The sequence below is a fragment of the Myotis brandtii genome, unplaced genomic scaffold, assembly GCF_000412655.1.
Source record: "Myotis brandtii unplaced genomic scaffold, ASM41265v1 scaffold154, whole genome shotgun sequence".
Taxonomy (NCBI): Eukaryota; Metazoa; Chordata; class Mammalia; order Chiroptera; family Vespertilionidae; genus Myotis; species Myotis brandtii.
Window position 1 is genome coordinate 8786485 of NW_005355584.1, and position 22648 is coordinate 8809132.

At 49.2% G+C, this 22648-nt stretch overlaps 1 protein-coding gene across 1 annotated transcript in view; it reads left to right on the forward strand.

The window, feature by feature from the left end:
• The window catches only part of PARD6G (par-6 family cell polarity regulator gamma), a gene marked incomplete at its 3' end in the record, with an annotated part of 64582 nt that overhangs the window by 537 nt on the left and 41397 nt on the right, over positions 1-22648 (forward strand). The window lies entirely within an intron of this gene.

The window sequence follows — 22648 nt, forward strand, 5'->3', positions numbered from 1 at the left end:
CCGAACTTGCGGGCAGCAGTGCGCGTTTGGGTTCCTGGCTGATAGGATCTGGCGCTTCTGTACTTTGCAGAGGCGGCTCCTTCGCCCAGACGCTTTTGTCTGCGATGGTCTTGATGGGGGACCCCTCGGGCAGAGGCGGAGCTGCAGTTGTTCGGGGTCCTGGAGAAGGGGGCCCCTCGGGCCTTTCGCTGCCTGCTGCTTGGAAGCCGGCCCTCTTGTTCTTTCTCTCTGTGCCCCCTCCCCGCGGTCAAGTCTGGCCAAGCAGCCTGCTTGGTGGGAGGGGCGGGGCCGGAGGGTGGGCTCGGATCCCCACCTGCGCGCACCCTTGGTGCCCTGGGCGCGTACACCCTGGCTGGGCCTTTGGGGAGACAAGTCCCGCGGTCCCTGTACCAGCGCCCCTGCCGACTAGGGGGATCCTCTGGTGTAGGGTTTCCAGGACATCCGCCGAAGAAGGGGGTTGGGGGTTTCGAAGCTGCAGTGAGTTGCAGGATTTCATTCTCATCTTCAGTCTTACAGATTTTCTATGAACCCCTCGTTTCCAGTAAGTTCGCACCCTTCCCCCCAGTGCTGATTCCGTGGTCCTCACCTCCACCCATCCGCTCTTTAGCTTGGCAGAGTGCCCCCACCCCCCAAATCAAATGTGCCCGCTGAGTCCTGTGGGAGAAGAACCCGCAGGCATGAGTAGGAGTTCCAAATATTGTCCATTTCTTTAGCTCAGTGGGAATCGGGCTTTTTGAGCTCATTGTCCACTACAATAGCAGTGTGGTGTTTCATTTTTTAAAATTTTTCTTTTGAGATCATCGTAGATTCACAAGCTGTTGTGGAATAAAATACAGAGACTCCTCAAAGTGACTTCTTGTAGCCAGTGTCACATCCAGGACCTCAGAGGACCCATTGGCACGCGTGGAGGTCGTGTGCACATTCCTGTCACCACCAGCACTGTCACAAGGTCCCTCCTGCTGCCCCTTCACATGGCTACTTGATTCTAAGTGTGCACTGAGTGACACTAACGCTAATGCCATTCCTGGATTGCACTAGCCACGTTCCCCACGCTCAGTCCCACGGGCGGGGCCAGAGGGGGGCGCTGCCTGGTGCACAGGATCCCTCTGGAGGCAATGCCCTCCCAAAGTTCTTACCCAGCTCTTCTGGACTTCCTGTCCATGCAGGCTGCTGGGGGTTGGAGAGTAAGGGTCTGTCTTAGCCTCTCCTTGGGCACTGGGGGTGTGGGTGTGCTGGCAGCCCAGTGGGGTGCATCCTGCCTCCCTGATCCTGAGTTCAAGTTCAGATGCAGTGAATGCTCCCCTGGAGGTGAGTGGCAGAGCCAGAGGTTTGGTTGAATTTGGGAGCACTCCTGGAAGGACCATACCAAGTGGGCCCCACTAGGCTGTCTGGTTCTACAGCCCCCGCCCCTTTCAGGGGATGGCCTCACCTTGCTGTTTGTACAGAGGCTACACGAGGCTCTTCCCTCTGCGTTCACCCTCCCACTGACCCTCTTAGTAAATGTTTGCTCTCATGGAATCCATCTCTGCAGGAGCCTTTACTTCTGCTGTCAAAGTACAGGAGGCAGAACTCTATGTCAGTGATGTCTTTGTTAATTTTTAAAATCCTCACCGAGGATATTTTTGTATTGATTTTAAAGAGAATGGAAGAGAGAGGGAAAGACAGAGAGAAACATTTATGTGAGAGAAACACATTGATTGGTTGCCTCCTGTGTGCGCCTTAACCAGGGTGGGCCAGGGAGGAACCTGCAACAGAGGTACGTGCCCTTGATCGGAATCGAACCCAGGACCTTTTGGTCCACAGGCCGATGCTCTATCCACTGAGCCAAACCACTAAGGCAGTGATGACTTTAACCTAAATGCAGCAGCACCTTAACACCTGGGTTTGTATGTGAGGAAACTGGTGCCAGTGGAGCTGAATCCAGATGGTTCTGCCACCTACCACCCTGTGAGCTTTCATGCAAGTTGTTTAACTTTTCTGAGCCTCAGTTATTCATCTGTGAAATGGGCATGGTACCTGCTCTGTTACCTCCTCAGACCCAATGAGGCGATGCATGAGAAAGCACTTTGAAAACTGCTCAGCACCCACGTTGTAAGAGTTAAGTCTGCAGGTCAGGATTCTGTTGCATTTCAGGATATTGGGTCTGAAAACCATCTCTGATCCACTCAAAATAGTTGAGGTCAGCCACCTGTCACAGCTGGTCAATTCCTAGAGCTTTGGGGACATTATTTCTTGACCTGGTGGCTCTCCCCCATCATGTAGCCTCTTACACTTCCCCAAACATTTCTGCCTTAATACTTGTGATTCCCTAGTTCTGGCTGTGGGGCCACTGTTTTTCCGCTTACTTGGGAGGGAGGGGCCTTGCAGGTATTTGGGGGAGCAAGTCGTGGCCCACCAGAGGGTAGCAAGAGAGCCAGTGCTGGGAGAGTCTGCAGGGGACAAAGCAATTGGTGATGAGTTGTCATTTGAGGAGAAGATAGGAAGCAACACAGTACCATGGAGAACTCTCAACGGTGCCTTTCCTTGTAGCCTGAGAAAGTGAAGGAACACAGTTATCCTATCTCAGCAGGGTGCTGCACCCTCACCCCACCCTCTGGTTGGAGCCCCATTTTGGGTCTCTCAATGGTCTCATCCATGTTCCCTGGCCCCACCCAAAATGCTGTCTCTGAGTCTTCTCTCTCCTGAAGACCCTCCTATAAGTCCATCCCATGTTTCTACCCAGCAGGCAGGCTCCTCTGTCCTCTGACCCCTTTTCTGCGCTTCTCTCGTCCCAGGGCCCTGGTCACAGTGCTCGCACATGGGTACTTTTCAGAGTAGGGACGGAGGACCATGTTTACACTCACAGGGCGTATCTACTGTGTTTGGGGGAGAATAACACTACCGGAGGCTTTAATACAGTTTTCACTAACTTGTTTAACTAATGTTGGAGGCCTTTTTGGAAATTAAACAAATACATTTGTCATTATAGACCTTATTAGGCAGGGGTGGGGAGTGGGTGGGCGGGTTAATTTTCTGGTCCAAAGATGAGCCACTGCTTAGGGCTGCTGCACGGCCTTCTGACCCTTTATATCCAGAATGTGTGCATTCGTCTTTGCTTTACAGAATCAGGATTGTATTTTGTAGGCATGTTGTACTTTCCCTCTCCAACTTCACGGTGTATATTGCAAATGTTTTCTCCTGTCATAAATATTTTTAGAAAACATATTTTTAAAATGACTACATACTATTTTCCATCTTACATTTAAGCCATAATTAATTTAACCAATATTGTATTTCCAATTTTTTCTATAATAAACGATGCTGTGAATAACATCTTTTTATTTAAATCTTTATATAAATATATAAAGTATATAAAGAATCCTGATTCTGTTAAATCAGTTCAGAACTCTCATTATTTTTGAGGACAAATTCCTAGAAGTGGAATTGCTGGGTGAAGGCTTTGGATACATATTGCTAAGTTTTCTTATAGAAAGTTATATGCCCTGTTTCATCCCTCCCCGTCCCTCCAAAACTCTGTTTTCTTATTCTCTCCCAGTTAGATTAGTGAAACACTGTCCTTTGGTTTTAATTTGTGTCTTAGGTGTTAGTGAACTGAAACTTTTTACATCTGTTGGCTGTGGGTAAGTCTGTTTCTTCCCTGCACCTTTCCTCTGTTACTTTTCTTGTTTTCATTGGGCTTTGGAGCTGCTTGTCCATTCAGTGCCAGAGGGGCTGGGGTGACAGTGTTGTAAGTCGGTGTGTCCCCTGGTCCCCACATCTTGCCTCTGGCTGAGGGTGCTGGGTGCCTGGCCTGGCCTGCAGGGACACGCCCTTCCGTCTGCTGCGCTGGCTCCCGGCCAGGCTCCCCACGGGTGCTGGGCCCTTGCCTTCCGAGGGCCCGTTGAGAACCGCCTGACACAGTTTGACTCACCTGTGTGTCAGCTACACCCTTATAAGGTTCCGGTTTTGCTGTATCTGTGCATGCCACTTTCAAACAGGTTTGGGAACTTGATGTGGGACGTTGCACCTAGAGGAGACTCCTCAGGGACCCAGGTCGGGATGTCAGTGTGTGGGCACTGCTGGTGTCAGTGACAAGCTTGGGAGCAATAGAAAGCCCTGTGGACCTTCCTGGGTTCAAGCCCTTGCCTGGGACCCATGGCATATCAGACAGAGGATTCTCCCCACTTCAGGGAAGGGAGGAGTGTCAGGGGTCGAAAGATGCAGCCGGTCAAGGTGTCAGACTCTCTACCATTTGTGAATCAGCAAAAAGGGGAGGCATCCTGACTTTTCCCCTGACAGGGCCCCCTGGGCTTTTAGAGACTAGAAAGAAAGGAGCCTGGAGTGAGGACAGCAGCAGCCCCACGACGACGCAGAGGGGTAAGGGTCCTGAGGGTCAGGTGTCACACTTGTTCAGCCGGCTGTTGTCAGGTTTACTGGCTGCCCGTGTCCTGGCCACAGATTTTGCTCTCCTGTGAACCCGGAGCAATGGCAGCCTCTGACGGCCCAGTCTGGACACTGCTCTCTGTGTAGGGTGTGTTCACAAGTATTTCTTCAAACTTATTAACCACCCACCCCAATATAGATAGGCACTTATGTGTCAGACACTGTTCAAAATACATAGTGATTGCAAATATTCATTGATTTGTCCCCATCACAACTCTGCAGGATGGGTTCTGTTTTCAGCTCCATTCTAACAACGCTGATGTCCAGGGAGTCTCAGGAAGCGCCCAAGGTCAGAGAGTCACGTGCTTTACCACAAACTGTCCGTGGCCCTGGGGGAGGGGGGTCCTGACTCCTTTCCCTCAGGCAGCCCTGAACTCCAGGTGCAGGTGTTCCCGGCTTGTGCTGCATAGGAGACAGACCCCTTGGGCTATGTGGATCTAGAGCTGGGGAAGGAAGGTCTCTTGCTTTTGGGGGAACAGTTGCTGCTCTTCTTGCATCTCTTTAGCTGGTTCTTGCCGCACAGCCTCGAGGGAAGTCCTCTGCTTAGAAGCTGTCCCTAAAAGTCTGGGTCCACCAGCCATTCATTTGTTTACTCACAACTGCTGTGTGCCAGACCTGGGGCTGGTGCTGGGGTACAGAGGAAGCCAGGACAGACCGTATCCCCACCTTACAAGTTACAGGCCAGCGAAGGTTCAGTCGGCAAGTGAGCAGATTGGGGTGGGCTGGGTGTGGGGTCCTTCACATCTCCTGGTCCATGGCTGACCGTCCAGCAACCCCACCCTTTCCTACTCTTGCCCATGGACGCTCAGCCTTTCAGGGAGCTGCTCCTGACTGCCTTTCCACGCTGGATCTCCTGTGTGACGTCCAGTGGGTGTGACAGCAAAGGGCACTAATCTCAGGCATGCAGCTGGATCCAACTTTATGTGTGTGCACCTGGGTGACCACTATTCAGGTCAAGGTGTGGAACATTCCAGCATCCAGGAAGGCTCCTTCCTGCCTGCCTAGTCAGCACCCCCTGCCGTGTGACCATCACCAGGATCTCTGTCACGATGTGATGTCACGATGCACTCCTGTGTCCGTAGGCCCGTTCACACTGTGCGGTCCATGCTGTGCGGGAGAAGTAGGTGGTATTTTTCAGGGGGTGCCGTGTATTCCTCTGTGCATCAGTTTGGGTTGAGGTCTGGGCTCTTCCTGCCGTTTGGTGCCGAGAGCCGCACGCACACCTCCTCTGGTGGCTGCATGCAAGCTCCTCTTCGGTTCTCAGTGGCCACTTGCGCGGCTGCTGTGCTCCGGCTTCACAGGACACAGAGCTGCCCAGTGTGGTCCTGGTCAGCCTTACCCACAACTTGGGGGGCTGTTCTCGACTCAGGTGTGCAGATGGGGACCCTGGCCTCCGCTGCCATAGACGTCTGAGGACTTGGGAGTTCCCGAAGACGTTGACTGCAGCTTATTAAGTATTTGTTGATTAATACATCAAAATGACACAGGAAGATATTCCTTGCCTTAGAGCTTAGAGTTCCCACCACTCATGTGCTCTCAGAGTCCTTCATTTAATTCTGTGGTTCGAATTGTTGCTCTCATGCTTTTCCTGGATTTCCATTAGTCCGTACCTGCTTCTGTGAGCCCTTCTGGTGGTCCGAGCATCAAGGGAGGAGGTGGGACAGGTGAGCACGGGTGGGGCTGGTGCTCCTCGGCAGGCCACAGGACAGCTAAGGCTACAGGCTCTTTGATGACACTGGAAAATCTTCCTTTCAAAAAGTGTGAGTTCCTGCCCTGGCCGGTGGCTCAGTGGTTAGAGCACCAACCCGCACACTGAGGGGTCGAAAGTTTGATTCCAGGTCAAGGGCACGTATCAGGATAGCAGGTTTGACCCCCGACCCTGGTCAGGGTGTGTGCAGGAGGCAACCAGTCAATGTGTCTCTCTCACATCGATGATTCGATGTTTCTCTCTCTCTCTCCCCTCTCCCTTCCTCCCTTCCATTCTCTCTAAAAATCAATGGAAAAAATATTCTAGGGTGAGGATTCAGCCACACACACACACACACACACACACACCACACACACCACACACACAGACACACACACACACACACGCACACACGCACGGTGAGTTTCTAGGTGGAATGAACCCCCAGTGGCCTGCAGTGTGGTGGGCCGCGGAGTTCTGAGACCCTGTGCACACCTGAGGAGGTTGATGTGTACTGTGTGACTGACTAGGAGCTTCTCTGCTCCCCCTGAAAGTCCTGCCTAGTGAGCGGGTACATTCATTTTCCCTTTGACATGAGAATGCTTGTCAGAAGCTGGATTCCACGTCAGTCAGACCTCCCAGCAGAGCCCTCTGGGCCTGAGCTTCTGAGATAGGACGTGAGGACTGGTGTGCAGTCCAGAAAGTCCCCTGCCCGTGGCCTCCTGTGGGGACATGTGCTGTTGTGGAAGGGCCCCGAGGTCCCTGGATGAGGGCTGTGGAAGAGAGGAGCGTGAGGGCCATTTGTCAGCGGTGCTAGGGGAATTGGAGACTAAAGTAATGCTAGTATCCTGTTTTCCATGGCTTGGGGGCCTGACCATCGGCTCCCCACCCACAAGTCCTGACCTCACTTCCCTCGCTGGTCTGGAATAATAATGGGGTGTTGCTATGGGACAAAACAAACTTCTCTGCTGGTAGGATGGTCTTACATGGAGGAGGAGGTGGCACCCAGCCCCTGGCCTGTGCTCACCTTGGCTCCATCAGCAGCTGCACAGGTGCAGGCATAAGAAGGCAGAGTTCCAACAAGAACATCCTCCTGTTACTCGAAGGTGTAGAAGCTCTATATGTCTGGACAGACATCGGACAGACATTCCAGACATCAAGGAACGCTTTTATGAGAAACGGGGTGTTGAGGAAGCCCCACTCCGCATCTCACCTTGCGCTCAGAGTCACCTGTCCTGCCCACCCCCTTCCTGAGCTGGGAACATTTTCCCAGGGATGTGGCCCATTGCTTGTCAGTGGTGCCTCTTATTCTTTTTTTTTAAAAAAAATATTTTTATTGATTTCAGAGAGGAAGGGAGAGGGAGAGAGATAGAAACATCAATGATGAGAGAGAATCATTGATCATCTGCCTCCCACATGCCCACACTAGGGATCGAGCCTGCAACCCAGGCATGTGCCCTGACTGGGAATCAAACCATGACCTCCTGGTTCATAGGTCGAAGCTCAACCACTGAGCCACGGTGGCCGGGCTTCTTTTCTTTCTTTCTTTTGGTTAATCCTCACCTGAAGATATTCTTTCCATTGCTTTTTCAGAGAGAGTGGAAGAGAGAGAGAGGGGAGGGGAGAAGGGGGGAAGGAAAGAGGGAGGAAGAGAGAAAGAGAGAGAAAGAGAGAAACATCAATGTGAGAGAGACACATCGATTGGTTGCCTGCCATACGCCCCAACCAGGGGCAGGGAGTGAACCCACAATCCAGGCACATGACCTTGATGCACAGGCCAATGCTCTAACCACTGAACCACGCCAGCCAGGGCAGTGGTGCCTCTTCTTGGCCCAAGGGGTCATGGACCCTAGTCACAACCGGGCTGAGCACCAGCACCTGGCCCTTGCGAATGGACTGGCTGTTGTGGCTGTCCTGTAGTTCCAATTCAAGTGTGTTTCTGGGGGGCACCTGGCCTCTGGGTTCTCTCCCTGCCCTGGGTGCCCCGTCCAGCCTGGTGGGAACAGCTGCCTCCAGGTCACACCAGGTGGAGGAGAGTCCAGGTGAGTGTGACCGTGTCAGGTTCAGTGAAGTGTCATTTCTTGGAGCATCAGGTGTGTGCTGGGCTTTTGCCAGCCCTCTTGCCGGTGGGCACATGGCAATGCTGTTTTCCTGATGCTCATGACGCCTTACACATGGGCTGTAGAGAGGAGGCCCCGGGGGCTTGACCTGGCTGTTCCCTCACCCAGCCACCCGAAGTCTCAGCTGTAAGTGGCAGAACCAGGTCTCAAACCCTCAGCTGCCACACCTACTCCCATCCAGTTCCCCTACCCCCGGATTCCACCTCCTGGGAAATAGACAACACCTACCTGCTCCAACGTGCTCTGAAGTCACGTCACGTGTTCCAACACCTCCCTCCCCACGTGTCCTGGTCACCAGCTTGGGGCTGGGCTGCTTTCTGTGAACCCCCGTGAGCTCTGGCCGTGCACAGCCAGTGTGTGTGGGCGGGGTGGCTGCAGGGGGACCTGGCTGCCTGTCTCACCTCCTCCTGTCCTGCTGCATAGGCTCTCTGCAGCTGTCGCCAGAGTGTCATCTGTGACTTCCCAGGGCCCTAGCACACCTGGACCTGTCACTTAGCAGAGGCCCCTTGAAGTTCACGGTGGGGCTGGCAGCGCCTGCTAGGCTCAGTCTCCATGGTGAGCACAGCTTTTCTCTTACGGAATTATGAAAAGGTGGTTTTGTTTTGAAAAATGGCCCTGAGGAGCAACTGCCTGCCCGCGAGGGGAGGTGCAGGGCCTAAGAAAGCGATGGCTTCAGTCGGCAATGAGGAGGCGCCTCACCGAAGGAAAGGGGGTGCCCACGACGAGCTGAGGATCTGCTGTTATGAAGCTGCTCATGCAGAAGGCGTCCTTACTGTGTTTGCAGAGGGTGGCCTGTGTGTGCCCGTGGAAGGTCTGCTCCGGGAGGCAGTGTGCTCCCTGACCCCACGAGCTCTGTTGGCCAAGAGTAGGGGGTGCTCTGTGGACGGGCTGGTCGTAGCCACTGGTGAGCAATTGCCTTTTGCTGGATCTCTCGGCACGCAACTCGCATTTGATTCCAACAACAACCCTATTAGGAATGTGCTTTTGTCCCTTTTTTACAAAGAAGGAAATTCAGTCAGAGAGGTTGAAATGGCCCAGAGTCACGCAGCCAGTAAAGGTGAGTCAGGAATTTGAACCTGGTGTGTCGATCCAGCCTTGCTCTGAACGACTCTGCCCTACTGTCTGTGTTGGTAAGACACCCCTGACTAGACCGCCTCCCTCCTCAACCTGTGCCCATCCATCGTGAGCTCACGTTGTGACCCCGCTTCCCTGCACAGCCCAGGGTCCAGGCTCCTCTGCCTGTGGTTTTATGCTTCAGGAATGTTCCATGGAAGTGGCAGCCATGAGTAGGCCCGTCTGCAGCTCACCTCTCACAGCACCAGGGTCTCCCCATACCTGTACCCCAGCTCCTAGAGCAGTCCCTCCTTGTCCACACTGTCAGCTGTCCTGTCCCACCGGGGAATCCCTTCCCACATGGGGCGCCCCTGTTCCTGCCTGACCTTCCATGTGGAATTCTCGCCCTGCCATTGAGGCTCTTCACGATTGTCTAAATTCCCTGTATTAGCCTCGATTTCTTTGTTTACCAGCTTGTGACTATGAGCAGCTTACTGAGTCCTTCCGGGTCCCAGGCTGCTGTCTGTGAGTGGGAACAGTGACACCTCTTGTAGGAGTTAGGGTTAAAGAGCCTGCACACAAAGCTTGGCACTGGCCACATCTTCTCCCCAAACTAGAAATCCCTGCTGGGCAGAGGCCAAAGACCACGTTCTTGAATCTGTGTCCTCCCCCTTCTGCCCTGCCCCATGCCTGCATAGCAGTGCTGGCTCCATGGCTGCAGATGACACGTGTGCTCGCAGAGGTGACCACAAATGCAGCAGGTCCTCAGGCTCCCGCAGTCCTGGGCAGCCTTGTGCAGGACGTGGGCTTGTCGGGGCAGTTCTGCAGGTGCCCACGGCAGCCCCGTCATCGCTCCGGATCGCGGTGGGTGGACTGGGCACAGGAAGGGGCCAGGCTCTCTCTCAGCTCCACCCTGTCTGACTCACCGGTCTGTGGCCCGATTTTAAACTGTCCCAACGTGCCAGCCCAGGAAGTCGTGCCATGGCAAGGCCCCACGCTCCCACAGACTCAGATGCCTTGTCAGGTGCAGGCTGTGCTTTGTGAGCATTCCCCAAAGGGAGGCCTTTCTACGTTTTCTATATGGCGTGCATGTGCATACAAGCTCCTGGCCCTGTCCCAACAGCGGTCCTGAGATGCTTGCATGGACCCTACAGATGCATGCTCCTTTTGTGATTGGATCCAGCCCCCTTCCTGACAGAAGCCCTGACCCTGCTCTTAGGGGGGTTCTGATGGTCTCAGGGAGCCTCACTCCCCTGCAGTGATTGGTTCAGAGGGGCATGTGACCTCCAACCCCCAAACCCCGACAATGAGACAGAGGGTCCTCTTCCTCTGAATGTTGTGTTGATTGTGACTCCAGGACCCACCTTGAAGAAGAGGGGGGCATCAGAGATACCAGCCACAGAACCACCACCTGCACTGCACTCCTGGTTCCCGGGCTGTCTCTCATGGGCGGTGCCCCTGTGCTCTCTCTGCTCTTTAAATCCAGGCCTGTGTCCTACGGTGTCTTCATTTGCATTTCTTAGTTTGTAATTGCACATTTGCACGTGTGATTACTGTGCATCATCTGGCTGCCAAACAAACCGTCAGCCCATGAAGACACTCATAGGAGCTCAGGGCCTGGCCCCATCTGGCATTCAGTAAAATTTTGTTGAGTGAACCAGCCCATAGTGGTGACTAGCAGGATGCTTACTGGACGTTTCCAACCCTGCTCTTCAGGCCAGTGTGCACCCTGGGAGTCTTGTTGGAATACAGACTGTGCATCTCAGCAGGCCCAGGCATTGCTGCTGCTGCACCATGAGGAGCAGGACCTGGGTTTTATTTTATTATTATTATTTTTTATTAATCCTCATGGAGGATATGTTTTTTTGATTTTTTCAATGCATATTTATGAACTTCTTTTATTCCAATACATTTCCACACATCTCATCTGAAGACATAACACAGGAGCCTGTGTGACTTGGGCAATGTTTTTATTGCTTTTTAGAGAGAGAGGAAGGGAGAGAGAGAAACATCTCTGTAACCCTCACATGTGCCCCGACCAGGAATCAAACCTGTGACCCTTTGGTGCACAGGACCACAATCCAACCAACTGAGCCACGCCAGGCAGGGCAGGAGCTGGGTTTTAGAACCTGGGAGCCTGGGCCCAGCTCCAGAGCCCCTGGCTCATGGTCGGGATGGGTGGGCCAGGTGTGCAGGGCTCCAGCTCCTGGCTCGGAGAATTCCCTCTCTGGGCCAGGCCCTGCTGCTGGTTCTGTGATTTTTGACCTCATTGGGATCACATTCAGTTTTGTTTTTCTTGAGTTTCCATATTGTAAAGGCTTCCTGAGTCATTAACCCTGAAACAGCACTCTGTTGGCTTCTTCATTTCATCCCTGGGCATGTGCTTCCTCTGTTTGATGGGCATTTACAGCTTCCGTTTTTCACTATTGTAAATATTTTGATGAACATTTTCCATCCTCATCTGTCTGTGTTTCTGATGACCTGCCATTGCTCTCACCTGACAGGAGGGGCTGGGGCCTCAGCAGGGGTGGGGCCCAGCTGGGTGCTGTCCGGCTGGTGGGGCGGGCCTCGGTGGGTGGGGCCTTGTCTGCCCTCCCAGCAGCAAGGAGCTCAGAGCTGCGGGGACCCCAGGGTCACCTGCTTGCACGTTTCAGGTCTGCGTTGTAGGACAGATATCAGAGGATGTCCTGTGAAGGGTAGTGTAGCCTCGGGTGCCCCCCAGGAGTATCTCGTGTCCCAGATGAACGCAGCCTCTGACAATAGGAAATGACCGAGGGCCCCTGGCAAGGACCGCTCTGGGAATACTGGAACAGGAAGGTCTCGTGTCCAGGACCCTTGGTCCCTGGAGATTAGGGCAGTGATTGCATCGGGACTGGAGAGGTTGCATCCCTGACCGCTGTGTATGGCTTTATGAGGCCCCACAGCCCCATCCCACACGTGGGGAACAGGAGTCCAGAGAGGCCTAGGGCTTGTCCCCACGCCCGGAGCAGCGCCAGTGCAGGACAAGTGGAAGGGACCCATTTCCACACATCTCATCTGAAGACATAACACAGGAGCCTGTGTGACTTGGGCAATGTTTTTATTGCTTTTTAGAGAGAGAGGAAGGGAGAGAGAGAAACATCTCTGTAACCCTCACATGTGCCCCGACCAGGAATCAAACCTGTGACCCTTTGGTGCACAGGACCACAATCCAACCAACTGAGCCACGCCAGGCAGGGCAGGAGCTGGGTTTTAGAACCTGGGAGCCTGGGCCCAGCTCCAGAGCCCCTGGCTCATGGTCGGGATGGGTGGGCCAGGTGTGCAGGGCTCCAGCTCCTGGCTCGGAGAATTCCCTCTCTGGGCCAGGCCCTGCTGCTGGTTCTGTGATTTTTGACCTCATTGGGATCACATTCAGTTTTGTTTTTCTTGAGTTTCCATATTGTAAAGGCTTCCTGAGTCATTAACCCTGAAACAGCACTCTGTTGGCTTCTTCATTTCATCCCTGGGCATGTGCTTCCTCTGTTTGATGGGCATTTACAGCTTCCGTTTTTCACTATTGTAAATATTTTGATGAACATTTTCCATCCTCATCTGTCTGTGTTTCTGATGACCTGCCATTGCTCTCACCTGACAGGAGGGGCTGGGGCCTCAGCAGGGGTGGGGCCCAGCTGGGTGCTGTCCGGCTGGTGGGGCGGGCCTCGGTGGGTGGGGCCTTGTCTGCCCTCCCAGCAGCAAGGAGCTCAGAGCTGCGGGGACCCCAGGGTCACCTGCTTGCACGTTTCAGGTCTGCGTTGTAGGACAGATATCAGAGGATGTCCTGTGAAGGGTAGTGTAGCCTCGGGTGCCCCCCAGGAGTATCTCGTGTCCCAGATGAACGCAGCCTCTGACAATAGGAAATGACCGAGGGCCCCTGGCAAGGACCGCTCTGGGAATACTGGAACAGGAAGGTCTCGTGTCCAGGACCCTTGGTCCCTGGAGATTAGGGCAGTGATTGCATCAGGACTGGAGAGGTTGCATCCCTGACCGCTGTGTATGGCTTTATGAGGCCCCACAGCCCCATCCCACACGTGGGGAACAGGAGTCCAGAGAGGCCTAGGGCTTGTCCCCACGCCCGGAGCAGCGCCAGTGCAGGACAAGTGGAAGGGACCCAGGCCCCGGAGCTGGCATGGCCTTGGCCCCACGTTGCCCCCAGCGGATTATGTAGTTGATGTGGTCCCTCCCATCTCCTTGGTGTTCTCTCCTTTTTCCCTCTGGCACTATCACCTTCTCACATATTGTATGATTTAGGTATTCATTACTTTTACTGTCTCTCTTCCCTACTGGGATGTCAGTTCCGTAAGGACAGGCATTTTTTTTGTTTTGTTCACGGCATTCCCCAGTGTGTAGGGCAGACAGTACACACTTAGAGCTATTTCATAAAAATCTGAGGATTGCAAGCAGTGCCCACACCTCACACTCATTGTTCATTCTCTGAATGCATTTTGAGTGCCTACTGTTACTGAGGTCTGTAGGGGATGAAGCAGGATCACATTTAAAAAAAATTTTATGACTGAAAAGCCCAGGCAGGATAGTGTCTGTTTAATAAGTTCCATTGGCTGCCCTGCCGGTGTGGCTCACTGGTTGAGCGTAGACCTATGAACTAGGACAGTGATGGTGAACCTTTTGAGCGCGGCGTGTCAGCATTTTGAAAAACCCTAACTTAACTCTGGTGCTGTGTCACATATAGAAATTTTTTGATATTTGCAACCATAGTAAAACAAAGACTTATATTTTTGATATTTATTTTATATATTTAAATGCCATTTAACAAAGAAAAATCAACCAAAAAAATGAGTTCACGTGTCACCTCTGACACGTGTGTCATAGGTTTGCCATCACTGAACTAGGAGGTCACGGTTCGATTCCTGGTCAGGACACATGCCCGGGTTGGGGGCTCGACCCCCCAGTAGGGAGCATGCTGGTTAATGATTCTCTCTCATCATTGATGTTTCTCTCTCTTGCTCCCTCTCCCTTCCTCTCTGAAAGTTCCTATTGGCAGTTTGGAGAAGGGAGTTCAATCAAAAGACACATGTCAGTTAAATGACACTTTTGTAAAAGTGTGCTGGTGGTTTGGGGTACTTGGGGTCACTCTTGTGAAAGGGAGCAGAGGGAGAGAATGATGGCTGCACCTCCTTCTGTGGGAAGTAATTTGGAAGCAAAGCCTTTTTTTAAAGAAAACACCCAGTACCTTCAGGGAGCGCTGGGCATAGCTGCGAGCACACAAGACTGTGTATCTTTCAAATTGGCATTTAATGTTGAGCTTTGACGTCTGAAATAAAGTCAAAGCCAGTGCCCTGCTGGCTTCCTGCAGAGAGTGTGTTTTACTTGCTTAGAGACCCCCAGGTCGCTCTTCCCTCGCCCATTTGCAAATATTCCAACCTGCCTTCTGGGTTGCGCCTGTGAAAACATCTTCACCTTCCTGATGACACGTGTCATCGGCCTCAGGTGGATGGGCTGTGGCAGGTACACCGGGCGAGGCTAGTGCAGGCAGGCACCCAGCCTGACTCCATGCTCACATCTGACTTCCTGTGTTTTGTTGTTGTTGTTTTTGTTAATCCTCACCAGAGGATATTTTTTCCATTAGAGAGTGGAAAGGAGGGGGGAGTTGGGGAGAGAGAGGGAGAGGGAGAGAGAGAAAGAGAAAAGCATTGATGTGAGAGAGACACATTGATTGGTTGCCTCCAGATCTTGCCCCGACGGGGCTGGGGAGCAAACTGTAACCCAGGTAGGTGCCCTTGATTGGGAATCAAACCTGCTACCCTTCCGTGCATGGGCTGATGCTCTAACCACCGAGCATGCTGGCCAGGGCTGGCTTCCTGTTTAGTGACTGTCAGTCAGTGTTAACTTAATTGAAATTCTAGAGTTTTATTTAAAAATGGTTAACAAAAGTTTAATTTATGAATCGAATGAAGATTTGAGTGCCTCCTGTATACAGGGTGTGAGCTAGGCTGCAACACGAGACCCTGCTCTCACGGGCCCCTCTAGTTGTGAGCTGTGGTCCTTTCCTGCCCTCGCTCATGCAGTGATTAAACATTTGTGGCTGCTTGGGGTTTGGGAGGTGTCTTACAGTGACCTACTTACTAAGCAGATTTTAACTGGTAACGACTTCCTTCATGCCTGGCTCCTGTGCCCTTGCCTGGTGAGTCTGACGACACCCCATCATGCCCTGTGGGCACCTTGCAAACCAAGAGCCAGATGACTTAACCTTTCTCAGGTGCAGAGCATCTGTGAGTCCGAGCTGCCTCCTCCACAGGACCACTCGGGGTAGAGGCGGGAAGGTGGGGGAGCTTGCCGGTGTGATTGTGGGCATGAGGACAGCCAGCCAGACTTGAGGCGCCCACCAAGCACGCCTCTCCTGCTCGGAGTTAAACTTGTTTGTACACATAATTGACTTGTTTAAACATGTGGGTAAGTGTGGAGAGACCTCCTGAGGTATCAAGAAAAGGGAAAATTTACTTAATATTTTTAACCTGGAAAAAAAGAAATGATCATGGTCATGATTATCTTTGGGGTCACATGACATTGAATGATGAAAATAGATTTATATTGTCAGAGCCTGGTGACTCCAGAAATATCATTCATATAAAGTTTTAGTTCCTGAATCGGAGAGGAGAGATGGAAGGCCTTCTGCAGTTTGTGGCCAGGGTGGAGAGGGGCGGGTGAGAGATGGCAAGTTCTGTCCTGTTCAGAGTCCTGCCCTCCGTCCTCCTTCCCAGTTCAACTTTGTGGGACCCATTGGAACTGGAAAAGCTGGCCCTGCCAGCTTGGACGAGTATCATCTCTTGCTTCTCCCCTGCAGGGCCCGGCATCACTGGGGGCCTTCCCCCAGCTCTTAGGTCTTTATCTTCCAAACTGATGAGCGCTGACAGCAGGTGGTTGGACCCCTGGTCCCTTGGGGTTCCCGTCTGTCTGGAGAAAGCAGACCTTCTGTGGTTTCCATGTTTCTGGATGTGCCCTTTAATCAGCCTTCAACTGGCTGTTTTTTTAAAAAACGATTCTTTAAGGTGTAATATTTTAAAAATAGCTCTAGAAGCTATAATTCACATGAAATAAAAACCACACCTTTTAAGTGTAAATCGGGTAGTTTTTAGTACATTTAGAGTTGGGCAGTCATGACCACTATCTAATTTTAGAACATTTCTTCACCCCATACCCATTAGCAATTATTCTCAATACCTCCTGACCCCCAATCCCTGGCAACCACTAGTCTACTTTCTCTATGCATTTGCCTATTCTGTGCATTTAGTATAAATGGAATCACACAGTATGTGGTCTTTGTGTCTGGCATCTTTCATTTAACATAATGTCTTTCCCTTAGCGTATGTCAGTACTTCATTCCTTTTTGTGGCCGAATAATATGCAGTTATAAGGATAGACCAGCCCTGGCCAGGAGGCTCATTTGTTTGGAGCATCGTCCCATACACCAAAAGGTCTCAGGTTCGATTTCCGGTCAGGGCACATACCTCGGTTGCAGGTTTGATCCCTGGTCAGGGCTTATAAAGGAGGCAACTGATCGATGTTTCTCTCTCATATCGCTATTTCTCTTTCTCTCTCTCTCAAATCAATTTAAAAAGCACGTCCTTGTGTGAGGATTAAAAAACAGAAAAGGATAGACGACATTTTGTTTATCCAATGTCAGTGATGGACATTTGGGTTGTTTCCACTCTTGGCTTTTGTAAATAATGCTGCTGTGAACATTCATGTACAGGTTTTGTGTGGACATATGTGTTCCTTACTCCTGGGTGTACACCTAGGAGAGAAATTTCTGGGCCCTATGTACAATATTTTTTGGAGCTGCCAAACTGATTTTCAAAGCAGCTCCACTGTTTTACATTCTTACCAGCTGCGCCTGAGAGTTCAGATTCCTCCACTCTTCCCAACGCATTGTCAAAGAATCCTATCAAAGAATCATTGCCTAACTCAAGTAATGAAAGTTTTATCCTATGTCTTTTAAAAGTTTTATAAATTCAATTTTCACATTAGGTCTATATCCAATCTGAGTTAATTTTTGCTTATGATATGAATAAGGCATCCAACCTCATTGTTTGCATGTGGGTATCAAGCCAGCACCATCTGTTGAAAAGACTGTTCTTTTCCACCGTTGAATTTTCCTGGCATTCTTATCAAAAGTCAATTGATCGCAAATGTAAGGTTGTTTTTTTCTGGACTCCTGATCCTATTCTATTGATTGTATGTCTATTTTTATGCCAGCTCTACACTGTGAGTTCTGAAATTGAAAAGTGTGCGTCCTCCAACTCTGTTCTTCCAGAATCTTTTGGATTTCTGGGGTCCCTTGCATTTATATTTAAATTTTAGGAACAGGTGGTCAATATCTGCAAAAAAGCAGCTAAGATTTTAATATGGTTGAGTTGAATCGGTGATCACCGTGGGGAGTGTGACCACTGATGTCTCTGCTTGGTTAGCTCGGTTCAGCTGATGATTGGACAGAGAGGTCTGTAAGTGATTTGAGCAGTCAGCCTTTCTGCCTGTGCTCAGGGGCTCTGTGTACGTGTTGGAGCACATCTTCAGCCCTCCAGCACTTCACACCTTTAGTCTCCACGTCCTGATTGCACAGAATGCCAAGGTCAGCCAGATGTGAGGGATTACAGGCTTTTCAGGACTTTCCTGACCTGCACACAGCCCTGTACACGCGGGTGGCCTTCCAGATCTCTAAGAATATATCAGAGCTTTTCAAAGCTGCCCGTGGACGTCTCATTGCCTAGCATCTCTTTTTCCCCTCTTTTTTTTTTTATTACAGTAAAGTACACATAACCAAAGTTACCATCTTAACTATTTTTAAGTGTACAGTTCGGTGTTGTTAGATACATTTGCATTGTTGGGCAGCCATCACCACCATCTGTCTCCACACTCTTTCTGACTTATACAGTGAAACCCTGTACCCGTGAAGCAACAGCTTCCCATTGCCCCTCCTCCCAGCCCCTGGCAGCCACCGTTCCACTCTCTGTCACTATGATTTTGACGACTCATTAAGTACCTCAAATATAAGTGGGATCATAAAGTTGTAGCATAAGCCCGAATCTCCTTCCTTTTAAGGCTGAATAATATTCCCTTGCATGGATGGACCACACTTTGCTTGTCCAGTCATCTGTCGATGGACAGTTGAGTTGCATCTGCATTTTAGCTATTGTGAATAATTAAACTACATGGTTGTACAAATGGCTTTTTTGAGACCCTACCTTCTGTTTTCCTGGATATATAGTCAGAAGTGAAATTGCCGTGTCAAAGGGTAATTCTATTTTTAATTTTTTGAGGAACCTCCATAGTATGTTCTACAGTAGATGTGCCATTTTACATTCTCATCAACAGTGCAAAAGGGTTCTAATTTCTCCATATGCTCACCAACACTTGCTTTTTGGTGTGTGTGTGTGTGTGTGCGTGTGTGTGCGTGTGTGTGTGTATAGTTGTCGTCCTAAGAGGTGTGAATCCCATATGCTCACCAACACTTGCTTTTTGGTGTGTGTGTGTGTGTGCGTGTGTGTGCGTGTGTGTGTGTATAGTTGTCGTCCTAAGAGGTGTGAATCCCCAGCATTCCTTTTTATTGTGTTTGTCCAGTTCTTGTTTGCTTCAGCTGGCACCTTACCGCAGGTACTTTCAGAGTGATTCCTATACCCTAAAGTCTTCAAACATCACAGCCCCCCTTAAAGAATTTTGAGAATTACCTCTATACAGATTATAAATGTTTGGAAGTTGGATCTAATTTTCTCATATTAAATATAGTTACAAAGTATACAGTTTCCAGCATGTTGTAAAAATTTCATTTAAAATATAACTTTTATCATTAAACAATTGCTGCTGATTGTTCTAACAAATGCCCGGAGGAAGGGGCTTTCCCCTGTGAGTAGGGCTCTCCAGGGCGGTCTAGCAGTGACAGTTCTGTGGGTGAGGGGTTTTGGGGGGCAGCAAACCGGTTGTGCCCCCCTCAGGCTGTTAGGCTGCTGGTTTTCAAAGCTGAGGAGAGGGAGACAGGAAGTTAAAACCACACAGATTGCTGCTCTGAGATTCAGAATAAACCCTCCTTGGATTGTTGAAAGCCTTTGTTAAACTCCACAATTCTCAAAAAATTTATTTTGACCCTTTTCGCCCATGTTCTGATGGCTTTAGGAGTGGGGCTTTGCAGATTATTACTCCACTGTTCCAGAGGTGCTTTGAGTTGATGTCTCAAAACAGCAAATACGCTGCGCTTCCCAAGCTCTTGGCCATCATCTTGGGTTTCTACCCCCTTTTGTCTCCTTGCTTCTTGACCAAGGAGAAGGGTCTTGCTCTTTGACAAAGAAGCTTATCAGTCACATAGTTTACTAGGTAGCACATGCCTTTTGTAGCAGCTGGTATTATTTACTCCAATAGCACTAGCAGGAGCCTCCCCTTCTTAACTACAACATGAAATGAGATAAGTGGGTAGGTAGGTAGGTAGACTCTTTCTTTTCTAATTACAGCATAATGATCATATTATTATTACTTATTTAATATTTTTTAAGGGGAATATAAATGAATCACATTTACAAGTTGGTTCACTTTTATTATTGGCCTCTTTTGTCTTTGAGATGATGTTTTTTAATTTTATGAGATAACCCCCCACCCCCCGCTTTTACTATTCTGCTGTAGGAAAAATAGTTGAGTTCAGCTATGAAATACAATAAATATCATCAAAATAATAATAGAATGACAGTTTATTTGTCTGCAAGCTCTGGGAAATAAGGAGTACCTCTGTGAATTTCCTTATAACGAATGAAAAAGTGCTTGATTTTTTTTCTTAACCAGTTTTCAAAATAATGGATTGGTTCCCATGGCATCATCCAAAAGTGAAAAATAAATTTTTGGTTATTATAAACAAATGTATTGCTACATACTGGTTGTGTTTAAACCCATAATAATTATGATCCATATTGGTGATCAAATACACAAATAATCCCATCTTTGGCTCTTGGGAGATTACTCAAGCTAGTTCCTGAGTCCTTTTGGCTTGACCCTAATAGTCTTCAGGCGACTAGGGTGTCTGTGCCACTGGGCCCTACAGGACACCTGCTACATAAGGCCACTCTGCCAAGACCAGGAGACGTAGCAGATCACAAACACAGGGAAACAACCAAAATGAGGAAAAAAAGAAACCTGTCCCAAGTGAAAGAACAGGATACAATTCCAGAAAATGAACTAAATGAAATGGAGGCAAGCAATCTATCAGATGCAGAGTTCAAAACACTGGTTATAAGGGTGCTCAATGAATTTACAGGAGAATAAGTGAACTCAGTGAGAACTTACACAGAGAGATAGAAACCATAAAAAAGAACCAGTTAGAAGTAAAGAATACAGTAACTGACATGAAGAATATATTAGATTGCCCGGTCAGGGTGGCTCAGAGGTTGAGCGTTGACCCATGAACCAAGAGGTTGCCAGTTTGATTCCTGGTCAGGACACATGCCTGGGTTGTGGGCTCAATCCCTGGTTGGCGGTGGGGGTGCAGGAGGCAGCCTATCGATGCTTTGCTCTCACATCGATGTTTCTCTCTCTCTCTTCCTCTCTCCCTAAAAATCCACAAACAGATATTTTTTAAAAAGACATAGGGTGGCCCCTAGCTGGTTTGGTTCAGTGGATAGAGTGTCAGCCTGCAGACTGAAGGGTCCCAGGTTCAATTCCAGTCAAGGGCACGTGCCTGGGTTGTGGGCTTGATCCCCAGTGGGGGGCATGCAGGAGGCAGCCGATCAATGGTTCTCTCTCATCATTGATGTTTCTATCTCTCTCTCCCTCTCCCTTCCTCTCTTAAATCAATAAAAAATAAAAAAAGACATAGGGTGGCTGAATGGATAAGAAAACATGACCCTTACATATGCTGTCTACAAGAAACCCACTTCAGGTCTAAAGATACACAGAGACTGAAAGTAAAGGGATGGAAAACATATTTTATGCAAATATAGACATAAAAAAAGATGGGGTAGCAATACTTTTATATCGGACAAAATAGGCTTTAAAACAGACTAAAAAGAACAACTTTTAATATACAATAATCAAGATATGGAAGCAACCTAAGTGTCTATTGATAGATGAAAGAATAAAGAAACAGTGGAATATATATACAATGGAATATTACAAGGCCATAGGAAAGAATGAAAGCTTAGCATTTGTGACAACATGATTGGACCTAGAGCAGGGGTGGGCAAACTTTTTGACTCGAGGGCCACAATGGGTTCTTAAACTGGACCGGAGGGCCGGAACAAAAGCATGGATGGAGTGTTTGTGTGAACTAATATAAATTCAAAGTAAACATCATTACATAAAAGGGTACAGTCTTTTTTTTTTTTTAGTTTTATTCATTTCAAACGGGCCGGATCCGGCCCGCGGGCCGTAGTTTGCCCACGGCTGACCTAGAGGGTATTATGCTCAGTGAAATAGGTCAGACAGAGAAAGAAATATACCATGTGATTTCACTTATAACTGGAATCTAAAAAACAAAATAAAACAAACTCATAGACACAAAGACCATTTTGACAGTTGCCAAATAGGAGGGGGTTTTGGGGACTGAGTGAAAAAGGTAAAGGGATTAAGTACAAGTTGGCAGTTACAAAATAGTCATGGGGTGTAAAGTACAGCAGAAGGAATAGAGTCCGTAATATTGTAATAACCATGTATGGTGCCAGGTGAGCACCAGACTTACCTAGGGGAATCACTTTTTAAAGTGTATGATTGTCTAACCACGCTATTCTACGCCTGAAACGAATGTAATATTATGTGTTACCTGATACTGAAAAATAAAAAATGAAATAAAAGAATGATGAAGATGGTAAATTTTGTTATGTGTATTTTGCCACAATAAAAATATTGGGAAAAATGCTTTGATCCTATCACGTTTCACACCTCTTTTTCCAGACTTTGGAGCTCATGCAGCATATGAAGCATGTTCACCATAGGGCCTCATGACCAAACACAAATCAGACCTGCTTCTGTCAGGGAAACATCTGAATTCATTATCATTTCAAATCAGTATATTGTAGCCCGGCCGGCATGGTTCCATGATTGAGCATCAACCTGTGAACCAGAGGTCACGGTTCGATCCCTGGTCAGGGCACATGCGTGGCTTAAGGCTTACAGGCGCAATCCCCAGTGGGGGGCATGCAGGAAGCCGCTGATCAGTGATTCTCTCTCATCATTAATGTTTCTATCTCTCTCTCCCTCTCTCTTATTCTCTGAAATAAGTAAAAAATATTTTTTATAAAATCACTATATGGTATAGCTGAAACTAATGTAGCCAATATAAGTTTGTATACCAACTATACTTAAATTAAAAAAAATGAAACCTTAACATGTTAAAACATATTTTGAGGAAAATTATTAAAAG